The sequence below is a fragment of the Dermacentor variabilis genome, chromosome 7, assembly GCF_050947875.1.
Source record: "Dermacentor variabilis isolate Ectoservices chromosome 7, ASM5094787v1, whole genome shotgun sequence".
Classification (NCBI taxonomy): domain Eukaryota; kingdom Metazoa; phylum Arthropoda; class Arachnida; order Ixodida; family Ixodidae; genus Dermacentor; species Dermacentor variabilis.
This window is the reverse complement of record NC_134574.1, coordinates 170863197-170878230: the sequence shown is the minus strand read 5'-3', so window position 1 is coordinate 170878230 and position 15034 is coordinate 170863197. Positions and strand designations below refer to the sequence as shown.

General features: G+C 46.5%; 1 protein-coding gene across 4 annotated transcripts in view; it reads right to left on the bottom strand.

Moving 5' to 3' along the window:
* The window catches only part of trh (PAS domain-containing protein trachealess), a 534047-nt gene that overhangs the window by 126640 nt on the left and 392373 nt on the right, over positions 1-15034 (bottom strand). The window contains exon 2 of one of the 4 annotated variants that reach the window (XM_075700285.1): positions 11654-11902. The exons of the other annotated variants lie outside the window; for them this stretch is intronic. The gene's annotated coding sequence lies outside the window, so the exon portion shown is untranslated. The remainder of the gene's footprint in view (positions 1-11653; positions 11903-15034) is intronic. 4 annotated transcript variants of the gene reach the window in all.

Genomic DNA, 15034 nt, shown 5'->3' with positions numbered 1-15034 from the left:
ACTAAAACAGTCCTCTAGCCTCTTTTTCTTTCTTTCATTTTGTGACATGTTCGTTCTCAGTTCTTGAAAGTAAACAGGAAGAGAGAGCCACGTCATGCGCAGTTAGTCATCCAACAAAAACATTTCGGCACTTCACCATCCCTCGCATAGAAAGCAGCGTTCTCCCCGGAAATTCCAACGAAGCTAAGACTCGCGCGCGGCTGCATCCATTCAATTGAATTCATTGCATTCACATCTCCACTAATTCTTTAATAGGCTGTCATAAGATACAAGACAGTTCGTCTTCGAAGTCAAACGAATTTCACCATTGAGATGCGAGTGGTGTAAATGTAAATTTAGGGTGTTTCTAACCTGACTTACAGGTATCTTTGCATGGAAAACAGAGGCAAGGCGGGACATGGAAATTCAAGACGATGAGCAAAACAAGAACAAGGTGTCTTTGCATGTAATTCAAATATCTTTCTACAGGTAATAAATAAATTCAACGAATAGGAGGCTAATCTTTAGTGTACGAAATGCTGAACAAATCAAAGGTGTAGTATTACGGCCACACAGCAATATTAACCCAGTTTATACTGGCAATTTATTGTTTCTCTATCTTCATTCTCTCTTCAAAACTAATTCAAAACGATATATCCATTCACTCGGTATAAAGGTGCTGATCATAGATGGAGAAAATGAATGCCAGGCTCCACCCCAAGGAATTTCTTGTCGAAAACCAAGCGGCTATACGTCATGGCAGCGTAAAGGCCGTCAATTTTTTTTTTCGTCATCTGTACATTTTAGCGCAACGAAAAAGACGGGAAACGAAGGGACGACGCGAGAAGCGCAAGACAACCACAGCAAGCGCTTCTCCGTCTTACGTCTCTTTCATTGCGCTTAAAGATACAAGTAACGGATGTCAATCAACTAGAGCGCTTATATACTACATTTCTTCTTTCTTGGCGCAAGAAATGTTTTCGAAACTTGCTAGAAGAAGTTTCCTTCGGAATTCCGCGGCAGTCCCACTTTAACAATAAACAATTATCTAGAAACGACGAAACGCTGGCCAAATCCATTGAGGTGACGGCGAGCTGGTGCGGTAACTTTGCGGTGTGGGTCGCCAGCCATTTTACTTTTAGCCAACCGGACTCTTGACGGGTTAACACCCCTGCCTTCCTTGTCTCTGTCTCCTTCTCTCTCTCTCACGCCTTTTGTGGCTCACAAATTCAACGGTGAAATGACCCTCTTTGTAACTACAAAAGCATAACTTAGTAACGCAGTTTAACTTACTGTTCCTCTGTAGTGCCCTTTTAAAGAAAGCAGCATCGCCTACTGTACGTACTAAACTCTAAAAAATGATTCTGCGAAGAGAGCCCAAGAGACAAAAACAATTCTTCGATGCCGAACCAACACATCATAGCACGAAAGCCGGGAGCCGGTGTCGTAGAACACTGCATTTGGAAAGGACGCAGCAGGACGCTGCTCAAAAACCATAAGTCAATTTGGACGTAGCTGATGGGCTTGAAACAGACCTGTCAACGGCCATTTCTTTTCCTTTAACCGAGATTTACACAACCCTGTCACCCACGGAGGGGCGAAAGCAGAGTCGACCGTGCGCCTCTTCTCATTTTTAATGGATCGTGATATTTATTTATTTACTCCCTGGAGCGGTAGTGGATATGAGGGCAGCTGCTGAGCGCAAAAGGAAAGGAGCACACAGTGGGGACCCGCTGGTTGCAGCGCCGCGGAGATGGGTCACACCGCCGTGGTTCTTGAGAACGCCGAATCTAGTCGGGACGGAACCGGACAACGAGAGGTGCGGACAATTCTCTCTTCGACAGCATTTCATGGCACGCTATATTAGTTCTTGCTCGGGTGGACCCTAGCCAGGATTCACTTCAGGCAACCAGGCGGGTGGGCACTGCTCATCTCTTAGGCGCCATCTATTTGTTAGGCCGTAGGTTACAGGTTAGGTCGGCTAGTGACGCATGAATTGTGTCAGAAATAGCAAAACTCTGCTTATCAAAACCGAAGATGTTGACAATTCTACAAACGTTTCTCCTCCTGCGGGACTGGCCCTCGCATCTGCAGCGTTTTATCTACACCCAAGTGCTAAAGCTCAAGGTTTCCTTACCCGCCGTGGTTGCTCAGTGGCTATGGTGTTAGGCTGCTGAGCACGAGGTCGCGGGATCGAATCCCGGCCACGGCGGCCGCATTTCGATGGGGGCGAAATGCGAAAGCACCCGTGTACTTAGATTGAGGTGCACGTTAAAGAACCCCAGGTGGTCAAAATTTCCGGAGTCCCCCACTACGGCGTGCCTCATAACCAGAAAGTGGTTTTGGCACGCAAAACCCCACAAAAAAAAAAAGGTTTCCTTGTGGTTGACCGTAAGAGCAGACATGTGCGTAGGCCGCGACACGTAAAGATTTCGCATTTCTCTTCTTGTCTGTCGCCGTAAACTGTGCACTGCACAAAGTGTGCCGCGACTTTGGATCCTCTTGAAGAGCAAACTACACGTGCTACACTTCCAGGCGCCGAGGCAGTCGTGTTATAAGTCGGAAGCAATCTCAAAGACAAGGCAATCATGTAAGAATCGCTTTCTCGTTTACTGTCGGCACTACACAGAATAATTTGAATAGATTGGTTTAACCGTTTGTAAACCACGCCGGAGCTCTGATAGACGCCATAGGCTCCGAATTAATATTTCTGACGATCACCGATGACCAACGGCTGCCATAAAAAAATACGAAGATAAAGACTGTGGATGTTTCACTGAGGAACAACCAAGAACAAACAGGTGCACTTATCCCGTATTCGTAGAACCTTTACAATGCTGACTACCTGGGTATCCTTACGAGGAAGGTTTAGCCAGGGCTCCTATCTAAATACATTGGAAAGGATAAATCTTTTTTTCTCTGCAAGCGCTGCGCCAAATTTGATGAGGCTTACTGCATTTAAAAGAAGTTACAGTTTAGTGAATGTTGATTGCGAATTTTTGTTTAAGACCATCAACATTTAATTGGAAATTGTTAAAAATGACATTTTCAGAAAACAAGACCGTCAAGTTTACAACTATGTAACTCAGCAATGACTAATAATATCACAATTCTGTAAATTGCGCCTAACGTAACATCTAAAGCGGAAGAAAAATTATAAATTACACATGGCTCTCAAGTAGACCACTAATATGACGAAAGCTTTTGCAAAGCCCTTTTAAACAATGTAACAAATTCACGTAAGACATAAATTGATACAATAAATGTGTCCGCTTTGGGTACTCTAACGGATGCAGCTTACAGAACTGCAATATATTTCTTCATGCAGAGCTACAAATTTGTAAACTTCGTCCTTCGAATTTTTTTTATATGTACCAAATTTTTAAATATTCCTTCTAAACGTTCAGGTCTTAAATCAATATTCCGTTTCCAACAGTCGAATTTAACTTTCTCTCTGAAATACAATAAACTTAATTAAAATCGGCCCAGTGTTTGTCTCAAATAAGCGTTTCTGCGTTCTGCATGTATTTGAATAGGCCAGTTTGTCTACCAAGTTGACATTTCCAAATTTCCTGAGTTTTCCACGTTTTCCCTGAGTGCCTTTGCAAAATTCCCTGAGTGACACAGAACTTTGTTTTATGTCAAGACAAGCTGGCACCATGTCACCCGATGCTGTCACTCTGTAGAAAACAAGCTAAAGAATAAAGAAAAACCCGACTTAATCTAGTTTGAATAGTAAGGAGCAGCAGTTATATTATTCAAAAAGAAATCATAAAGGAGGGGTAGTAAAATGCACAGTGCATAAGATATATTTGAAAAATGGTAAAACTTGTTGCAAATCGAGTCCAACATTCTCAAATACGAATTAAAAGGAGATGCATACAGAAACATATTTTCGAATATCCCCTTCAGTCGCGAATTCTGATCGACTGTCAATACATGTGTGAAACACAGATGGTGCTTGAAAAATCGAGGTGGTAGAATGACTCTTCGAACATTTTATGATGAGTCATTATAATTACATAGCAACTAAATATTTGAATATTGTAAAGTCAATCATGCTACGTTTCTTCATAAAAAGGACTAACCTACGATTCAGAAATGCAACTTTACTTGAAGCTCATGCTTGACTTGATATAAATGGCGCCTGGTGCGAACGCGCCGAAGACGCTCATTGCGTTTCTCTTCGTGTGTTGACGACAGACGTCGTTTAAATCCCGTCAAGCGTGGGCTTCAAATTAAGATGCATTTCTGAATACGGGGGTAAGTCCCCCCGCTGAATTACAATCACAAGTTATTCTTTGCCCTCAAGCATTTCAACAAAGAAAAAACTCTATATTTCGAGGTTGTTACCGACATGCCTAGCGTCAAACGTCACGTAAAACACGGTAGTGCCTTCACTAAAGCGGTACTCTGTAACGATACATATCACTGAGAAGTAAAACGGAAGAAGTTAGGGTAGCAGAATGTCCAATTTACGCTAAGCTTAACGTTTATGCTCTATTCCTTTGTATCACTCCGCAAAAATGGCAAAAAAACAGGTTCGCGTCCCAAAGGTGGACGCCATGACTAAAGGGGATGCGAGCTATTTCTATGAACTGCTAGCAAGCTCGTTGGTATGAGGTCCGAACTTTGTCAGAAGTGAGATTCTCTCTGAATAGCCGGTGTGTAGACCTCAACTGTCCTGACATACTTTCAGTCCGCACACAACGCCTCAGTATTGCGTTTCATTGCTTTAAAGAGTATATTTTGGTCTAGATCAGGAACACCTGCATCTCGGCGTCAGACAACACTTTGTATTTTGAGCTCAATCTCCTTGAAAGAAGCGGCGGCACACTCCCTTTTCCGTTCATTCATCAATGCATTTTGTTCTCGTCCTCCTTCCACCACCCCTTCACCCTAGGGACCATTTGAAGCATCCTCTTGGTCAGTTGTAAAGTCAACGTCCGATTTTTTCGAACTCCCTAGGGGCCCCGAAAACGTCCGAAAAATCATGCAGTTCCAAAAAATGAATGCATGTCTTTTACTGCCCTTAAGAGCTCAAATCGCCACAGGCACACCCTAAAAAACATGCCAGTATACCTACAGGCACAACGGTGCTCGTACTGTGACAGGAGATTGTGGGTGGACGTATGTATAATTAAAGAATACATACTATGCCCCGTGACAATTGCCCCTTCCCGCGATTTTTATGGTTCACCTAATATATATACTTTGTCATACGCTGCACCACGAGACAGAACTGTGTTGAGGCCAACATGACTTTCGGAAACCGGCATTATGCAACGCGCCTTGCTTTCCGAGCTTCAAAGCCAATCGTGAGGACCACAAAGGCGGAGTCGGTGCCATTACTGACAGCGGTGAATTCTTTCAATGAGAAAACACAGCACCGAACGGCAAGAAGTTTAATAGCGAACGTCGAAGAAGCTAGGCGTAGCGTTTACCGCGGTGGTGTCTACGGCTGCCAGCAGACCTGCGTGCGGGAGCTGCGGTTCGAGGCGGCGGGGTAATGAAAACGGCAGCAGTGGTGGTTTGATCAATGTCGTTTCGGACCTGCGGCCACGGGAAAAAGTCCGGAAAATCGGACAGCGAAGGATTTTCGCGACCGATATTTCGACTTTCTTACTTCGAACTCAATGGGATACGCGGTCTTCCACGAAATCGTCCGAATTATCGGGAGTCCGGAAAGTCAGTCGTTGACTGTACACTGGCAACTCCTCCAGCCGACGACACGGCGTCAAAAGAATATTACGAACCCTCTCTGTTACTGGAGTCAGAATTACCGCGACTTTCGTTCCCTTTCGATAAAATTACAGCTAATTTTCCCTGATAGAAGAAGCACAAATACCCTGAGTTTTCCCTGCGTGTTTCCAGACTATTCAAAATCCCTGAGGATTGCCGGTTGTTCCGGTTGGTAGACACCCCGAATAGGCACATTGGAGTTGGGCCTTAACTTTTTTGCAATGCGCCTCTACTGATAGGCGGCCGCCGCGACTGAAAGCCCAACGCACAATAAAGCGCCGTGTGTGCAACGGGACAAGCGCAGTGCATGAGTGACGGGTAGGTGAGTTTAAGTGGCATGGGGACGCTGACACGCTATCACCGACTGCCGCGGCAAACTTGAGCCCACATGCAAAAGCAACGATGCTCAAAAAATTAAGCCAGATGCACTGTGCCGACTCTGTGTTAGTATACAACCGTTGTTGACGCCCTGAGCGCGGACATTAAAAATACAGCCAAGCACACTCCAATTACCTCGCTTAACTTAATCTTTGCGATGTCATGCCGCATGCCCGCTGTGTCGAATTACACTTTTTCTCCCCCCCCCTTTTTTTTTTTTTATTACGGAGAGAAGTCACCGTATTTGTTAACAGGAAGCTTTAGATCGGGTGCTCCTATCTAAATACATGTAAAAGGAGAATTCGTTTTTCTCGCCAACCACTGCACCAAATTTGACGAGCTTTGTTGCATTTAAAAGAAAAACGTAGAATCTAGTGACTGTTCGTTTCAAATATTTTATTTATATTGTCAATTTTTTATTACAAATCGGCAAAAATAGCAAACTATTGGGAAACGAAACTATCAAGCTTTCGAACTATCAAACTATCAAGCTCAGCAAGAAAAAACGATATCACAATTCTGCGAATTGCATCTGATAGTACATCTAAAGCGCACAAAAGTGATATGTTACACCTGAATCTAAAAAAATTCAGTAATATGGAAATGCATATCTTGCAGAACCCTTGTACAGAACACAACAAATTCACGTAAGATATAAATTGACATATCGAATTCGTCCGCTTTGAAAGATCTAATGGATTACACTTACAGAACCGCGATATCTGTTCTTGATGGAGAGCTATTAACTTATAAACTTCGTGCGACTATTTTTTTTCAAACTGTCGTGTTTTTGAAAATTATTTTCAGAAAATGCATGCTCTAAATCAATATTCCGCTTCCAACCGTCGCTAGAATTTAACTTTGTCTCTCAAATGCAAGACATTTTATTAAAATCGGTCCAGTGGCTATCTCAGAAAAGCTTTTCTTGCGTTTTACATGTATTTGAATAGGCTGTATCGGAGTTGGGCCAGAGCTAAAGCTTCCTCTTAAGGCTGAACACTCTTTGCATTGCACGTAAGTAAGTACTGCACGTAAGTTTTTCTTCACATTATGTACTGCCCTTCACGATACGGAAACGCAGGACGGTGCAAATATACGGACACAACTAGACGGCGAAAGACGACAGACACGTCAACTATCCACTGAAAGGTCGCACAGTAGCCGAAAAATGAGAAAGACACAAAACTTATCTGTGCATGCTCAAGGGAAAGCAGGTCCAACCCGTCAATCATGGGCAAGCGCGGACATTCACGAAAGATAACTGTTTCCACGCCGGCTTTTACGTACCACGACTCCGAACCAACTTGGCCAGCTTTCATTCGTCGTATTCTTACTGACACTCGCTGTTTCCAATACGTCCCTCTCGCACGTCCCTCTCGCACGCCACATTAACCTAATGAAACGAGTATGCTGCAGCTATGAGTCCTGTGCTTTATACACACACGCCTCCACGTTTGTAAATAACAGACGCCTGCAATTGTACGTCCGACATGACTCAAGGACACTGCTGCCCCAATGAGGTACCGCGGCTCCAAACAAACGTACATGCGTGTCAGTGAAGCGAGAGGATGGATGCACTGTTGTGAGGACAATATCCGCCGCTCTACTTATATTCGCCTGAAATAAGACCGTAATCGCAAAAGAAAGCACCTGTCCGGGAGCCCGTATGCGTCATCAACCAGCATTTCGAAAAGATTTCACACCACCGAAACCGTATCAACGAAAATGATAGATAAGCTGGCCGAAAAGAAAAAAAAAGGATGAACGAGAAGTGAACGTGATTTTGAAACACGTGAGCGCGAAAAAACAGGGATGATAGTGGTTTGAACCTGGAAGCATAAAAGGAAGAAAAAGAAAGAAGAACGGAAGGAAAACCGCGCGACTCCCTTGCAAAATTTTTCACAAAGTGTAATTTTTTCTTCTTACGGCCGACTCACACATCTCCATCTCAACCCCTCATATCACCTCCGGTTTATTTTTGTTTCCAAAAGTGCAGCGTCACTGCAGATGCTGCGGTGTCCGCAGCAACAGCTCTCTACCCCCCCCCCCCCTCCCCGCCCAAGCCATTTTATTTTTGAAATCTTCAACGTCATTGTAGATGTTGCTCTGTCCGCAGCACGTCATAAGACAAACGGACCACTCGCGAGCTTCTTTGTTTTCCCTCGTTTTTTCTTGCTTTCTTTATTCAGAGTGATGAGAATAAGCATCAAATAAAACAGCAAGACAGACTTTAGAACGGGCGGCCAAAGCGTACCACACCATGCAGAGAGAGAGAGAGAGAGAAACTGAAGGCGCAGAAGAATGAGACGGGAGCGCTCAGCACCGCGCAGCGCGCTGATCCTCCCTGCTAAGCGCGGCGGACCACCCTGGGTTTATACGCACCGCTGTGGGCTACATGCGACCTGCGACGCGGGCCCCTGCCAGTACAACTTCATTTTCCGGCCACGACGGCAACCCCCCGTCGCCGGACCCTACGCCCAAACCCTCCCCCCTTATATCCCGGAACGACCGGCGAAAAGCTCCCCGAGGCGCCTGCGGCCTTTTTATGCCTCCACGCTCACTGCCGTCGCACCACCACTTGCTGGCCTTTTCGGTGCCTCCTTTTCTTTTTCGGTCTCTCGTTCGCTCACGTTTTCAAGTTTCCCGTGGCAAGCGCGGCTCATGTTTCATATTTTTTGTCCGGATCCTCCCGTCACCTTACCGCACACCGCTACTTTTCGTCGACTCCTATTACATCTATCGTCCGTTCCCTGTCAAATTATGCCCTCGGTTTTGTTTTTTAACATATACACACCTTGTTTTCTTCTCTTTCTTTTTTCGGAGGTAAGCCGCCATGACCTTTTCAAGATTGAGGAGGAAATCCTTCGACGTATCCGACTTTTTTCAACCGCCTGCAGCACGAGAATACCTTGTCGTCGCACAGAGAGAGGTAGAGAGAAACAGGATGTGGAGGAGGTTGAGAGAAACCCGAGAGAAACCTTCAGAGTTCACAGTTCGCTTCGTATTCATGCGCAGATTAATCACGTTCAGGAAAAAGTGAATCGCTGTCGAAACTACACACGACCAAGGAACCATCTCGGTTCGATATTTTGGCCACTGAAGCAGCGCTCGCTTCACAGGATCAGCGATGCCATGCAGCGTCAACTTCGCGACTTCCCAAAAAGGAATTTGGTCACCCGCTGAGGTATTTGGAAAGTTATCATTAACAACGTTCACTGCCGTCTTAGTGCGGCTTTAATAGAGACAAATAAACTGAGCAGGGTGAAAGCAGCAGCACGAAATTGAGGCAGTTAATTTTCATTTAACTGACGCAAGCTATAGAATATACATGTGTCCTTGCGAAAAGCGTCGAATCTCAAATCTCACGCGAAAGCCAGCAAAAGCAAGGTCCGCGCTTTCAACAATGCCGGCAGGTCGAGACGCGAGTTCGAGCACTGCTGCGAGTTCTTAAGAGATGCGGATAAATTCGCACTAATGAGTTCACCCGAGCACCTTATGGAAAGAACAATTCTGTGAACAATGCAAAGTTGTGTTTCAACGGCCCACTATTTCAGAATATCAGCTATATTACAGGTGTTAGTGCAAATGATGTCATTGATACAAGCATCAAAGCTCCAGATGCACCTCGAGGCCCTGTAAAATTGTGTTTAGCAAAACAGTGTCACATGTTCGTCAGTTCCACAACACAACTAGTGAGAGCAGAACTATCCGTGTGTGTCTGCGAAACATACAGGCAGAGTTTATTGCAGCCTGTCGTGGTGACCATCTGCGTTAACCTGCAATCAGTTCGGAACGCCAGTCATGCGTCGTGTCATAACTCATCCTTGAACGCCCGCGACGACTATATATATATATATATATATATATATATATATATATATATATCATGAGAAGCCAACAGACACTGACACCAAGGCCAACATAGGGGAAATTATTTGTGCTGAATGGATGAAATAAAGAAACGATAAATTGGTGGAAATTAAAGTGGATGAAAAAACAACTTGCCGCAGGTGGCAGCCGAACCCACAACCTTCGCATTTGGCGTGCGATGCTCTACCAATTGAGGTACCGCGGCGGCGTTTCCCCATCCACTTTATTGGGTATTTATGTGTACTAGTAGAACCCTGGGGGTGTTAGCCAGCGCCACCACTCATAGACCTTGGCGGCGGACGTGGAACGTCGTTTTTGCCGCAGGCGTCACGAGAACGTGATCTTTTTGGGTGAAGGCAACTGGTCAATAAACCCACGTATGCTACCTGAAGGCATCAGTGTTGCCGGAATTGATGCCTTCAGGTAGCATACGTGGGCTGCAGCAAAAACGACGTTCCACGTCCGCCGCCAAGGTCTATGAGTGGTGGCGCTGGCTAACACTCCCAGGGTTCTACTAGTATACATAAATACCCAAGAAAGTGGATGGGGAAACGCCGCCGCGGTAGCTCAATTGGTAGAGCATCGCACGCGAAATGCGAAGGTTGTGGGTTCGGCTGCCACCTGCGGCAAGTTGTTTTTTCATCCACTTTAATTTCCACCAATTTATCGTTTCTTTCTTTCATTCATTCAGCACAAGTAATTTCCCCTATGGTGGCCCTGGTGTCAGTGTCTGTTGGCTTCTCATGATATATCTAATAAAAATCGGGCCCCTCGGTTAACCCCCTTTCTTCTCGTTTATATATATATATATATATATATATATATGCACATGGCTGATTGTTATAAGGCGCTAGTTGACATACTAGGCGCACTAAGTTGACAAGTGCAACTCACACACACAGACACATGTCTATTCAAGTCTGCAGATAGATGACGTTCGCTTGGGCTATGACGTTTACCTAAGTCAACTGTACTTCATGTACAGTTTACCTAAAGGCAAAAATAACCTTGCCATTACGTTTTGTCTCTTCAGGTACAGCTACAGATGTTGACACTGGTACAGCTGCAATGTACCAGTAATTAAACCAGTGGTACAGTTACACTTTACTAGTTACTACTGCTGGTACAGTTTCAGGTATGTTTACGCGTACGGTTGCACGTACACGTAGAGTTACAGGTGTACAGGTTACAGGCATATATCAAGAGCTACCTTATGTAGAAATATGAAAAAAAAATGAAGACTACTTTATCTGTGTTCAAACACAGATCAGATTGACAGGGATTGACAGTATTGTGAAATAAATAAATAAAATAAAACTTCAGAAACGCAAGCCAGAACATTACTCACGAATTGTTTGCGAAAGCATAGTCCTCGTTTTGAAGGATCCTCTTCAGGAATGCAATTCGGCCTTTATCGAGCGAACACGCAACATTACCTGCTTTGAACGCAAATCTGGCGTTCCTTTTCACATTGGCGGAACATGTAGAAGTACTGATAAACCTGCAGTTGCAGACACAACTACAGTTGCGATTACGCTCCGTTTCCCGCAGCCGTCACCGGTGGTCCCACAGTGTGCGCCCTATGGTGACGTGTCCCCTCGTTGGCCACGGGCGGATCATCGTCGTCGCCGCCGTGCGTACGCAGGAGCACAATCCCCGAACGAAATGCGCGGATCGCACTCACCTGACACTGGCTGCCGAAACTGCCCTCTGTGCGAAGAGCGTCCCGAGCGTCTCATCGAAACACGCCACGCGCGCACACACAATCGTCCGGAGCAGAGCGACGCACGTCTAGAGCGGCACAGCACCGCGAACTCGCGACTCCCAGCGGAGCACGGGCCACGGGCCGAACGCGACTTGGCACGGCGCCCCGAAGGCACAGCACCGGCATGGCGGCGTCGCGTGACTGGCCCCTGTGCCGAAAGCAACTCACCTGCAAGAAGGAGAAGAGGAGGCACTTTAGAGGAGCGCAACGCTAGACAGAGTGTTTCATAAATGAGCAACACGCACGATGCCTGTTCATGCCACAGAAGTCTCAAAATGTCATCAAAATTCGAAATCTCTCTGGGTGCAGCCGTATAGTAGTTTGGCTTAATTAGTACTGCGACGATTTATTTATTTATTTATTTGACGATATTGAGAATGTAGGCAACTGTCGTCGCCGGGTTATCCACAGTTGATTATCAAACGAGTATACAATAATGGCACGTGGGAATGAGCAACTAAAATTACACACGCGTATACACAATGACGATCACTTTGCGTTGGCGCACTTGAATCAATTAGCAATGTAATGGGCGTGAATAAAACACTTTGTACAATGACCAGTTAAGTGTTTAGTCAGAGAAAACAAACAGTTGAAAAATGGAATGGTATAGAGAAAATAAATAGCAATCACAAATGTAGGGGGCGTTAGACACTTGTACATTGACTACAGTAATGACAAAGAATTGGAAAAGCGATACATATTGGAAGGTGCATACGTGTGAATGGATAAATGAACAAGTCAGTACATGAATATAGAACACGGGAAAATAAACAATACGAGTCAACAATCGGATAAAATGCCACTGTCCGCTAGGGCACGCGTTAACCCTTTCAGAGTTCTCGTTGGCGCTTGCAGATCTTTCCCGAAATGATGCCCAACGAATGAGAATGACGATGAAAAGCAGCTGCAAGCTCAGACGACTTCATTGATAATGGCATACGTTTAAGCAAACTTAAATGGTGATCACCAAGCCTGTCGCGATGTAGATGACCGCAGACTTGATAGTAGTGGTTTGAGCAGCTCACAAGGAGTAAAAACTTGTATGTATAGGGGGTATGCACATGACGTCATCCGCTAGGAGCGCTAGCGGCATCCGCGGAGGCCGCCATAACTGCGGTCGCAAGTTCGCGCTGCCTACGCGATGTTGCGTTTCGCCTGCGACACGTGGTTTTGCCGGCGCGACGGCGGCGGGGCGGCGGACATTTTGGCCCGATCGTCGTCACCGCAACACTCATCGCCAGGTGTTTCCAGGCGCGTCTGCGGCGATGCGACCGCCTAGGGATTTCGTTCCAGTCATTGTGCCCGAAACAGGCGATGCCAAAGCAGGGATCTCCTTCCAGTTATTGGGCCCGAAACAGGCGATGCCAAAGCAGGGATCTCGTTCCAGTCATTGTGCCCGAAACAGGCGATGCCAAAGCAGGGACCATCTTCTCGTTACAGTCATTGTGTCCGACCGGCAGCGCCACGACAGTGTGCTGCGCAGCGCCACGACAGTGTGCTGCGCAGCGCCACGACCAGGTGCTACGAGATCGTGCGCAGCGCCACGACATGGTGCTACGGCATCGCTACGACAGTGTGCGTCACCATTAGCCCATTGTACATTCACGTGCTCGTCTTTTGAGGGGTTCCTTCTTGCCCTCAACTGCGAGAGTATAAAAACAGCTGCCCCCGGACGCCAGAGGAGGGCTCCGATTTCTTCTGCTGAGTGAAGTGCTCTCCCGTCTCTCTACTTCGGTCAAACCTGACCGCCGACTCTTTGCGATGTTAAAATAAACAAGTTGTTTTGTTGTTACCAGTCGACTCATGCTTTGCCGGGACCTTCGGATGCTTCCAGTTGTACCCCAGGCCGCCAGGCCAACGCTACCCTTGGGGCTTGCGACCCAGGTACAACCACGGGCGTCAGCGCCGAGTTCCCAACAGATCGTACCAGAAGTCGGATCCAAATATCTGGTTGCCAGCGGTGAGATCGCCTACGACTTCAAACAACGGTCTGCCAGCGGCGAGATCGCGACAACGGAGGCCAGCAGCAAAGAGATGCAGTTGACAGTATGCTGAGCAGCTCAACGACGATCCGGGAGCAGTGCAACGAGCCCTGTGTGACGACTGGTTGCCTGCAGCGGAACGACTGCGCGGAATTCCTGCCTGCGAGGTTTGGTGAGTGCGGGACTTTCTTCTTCTGAGCTTTGCCAGGCTTTTTGTTAGTGTCAGAAACAGAGCTGGTAATTGTGGTTGTCGTTGCTGCCGGGTTAGTTTGCGGCAAGACAATAGTAAGCAGTAGAGAAAGCAGCATTCAGAGCAGCCATGGATTTGAAGTCGTTGCGCAAACCGAAATTGTTGGAGCTTGCAAGAGAGTTGGGTCTGGATGTCTCAGACAAACTAAGAAAACCTGAACTGCTAAAGGCTATTCTTGAGTTAGAGGCTGAGGATGACGAGCTGTCGGAATGCCTTGAGACTATTGAAGAGAGGGAGACAGAAAAAGAAAAGCGTGAACGTAAAGAACAGAAAGAGCGAGAGCAACAAGAGAAAAAAGAAGAGCGCGAACACGCTTTGGAAATGAAGCGTCTCGAGGTAGAGATGGAACGCGCTCGTAATGGAAGTCAGGCACACGGTGCAGGAGAACGCGTATTGTTCAAAATGACTGACCTGATGCGGCCGTTTAAGCTTGGAGAGGACATTGGTTTGTTCCTGGTTAACTTTGAGCGAACGTGCGAGAAGCAGGGGTTCTCTCGGGAAACGTGGCCACAGCGCTTGCTCACTTTGTTACCCGGCGAGGCGGCCGACGTAGTCGCTCGCTTGGATAGAGAGGAGGCAGAGGATTTCGACAAAGTAAAATCGAGTCTGCTAAAAAAGTACCGGCTGTCTGCGGAGGCGTTCCGTCGGAAGTTTCGGGAAAATGAGAAAGGCAGAAGTGAGTCATATACAGAGTTTGCGTATAGGCTTATGTCGAACATGCAGGAGTGGCTCAAAGAAGAGAAAGCGTTTGGTGACCACGATAAAGTTCTGCAGTGTTTCGGGCTAGAACAGTTTTATAGTCGGTTACCTGAGAACGTGCGATACTGGGTCTTGGATAGGCCAGACGTGAGTACGGTGGCTAGAGCCGCTGAGCTAGCCGAGGAGTTTGTGACGCGTCGAGCTCGCGGAGCTAAGGACGGTCAAAAGGGTGAATTTGGCTCGAAGTTTGAGAGGCCGAAGTTCACACCCATGAGATTAAAGGGGGACACGCGTAGTGCGGATGCGAGCGAAAGCAGTCCGACCAAACGTAAAGAGACGGCGGCAGCCAAACGCAGAAAGCGGTTC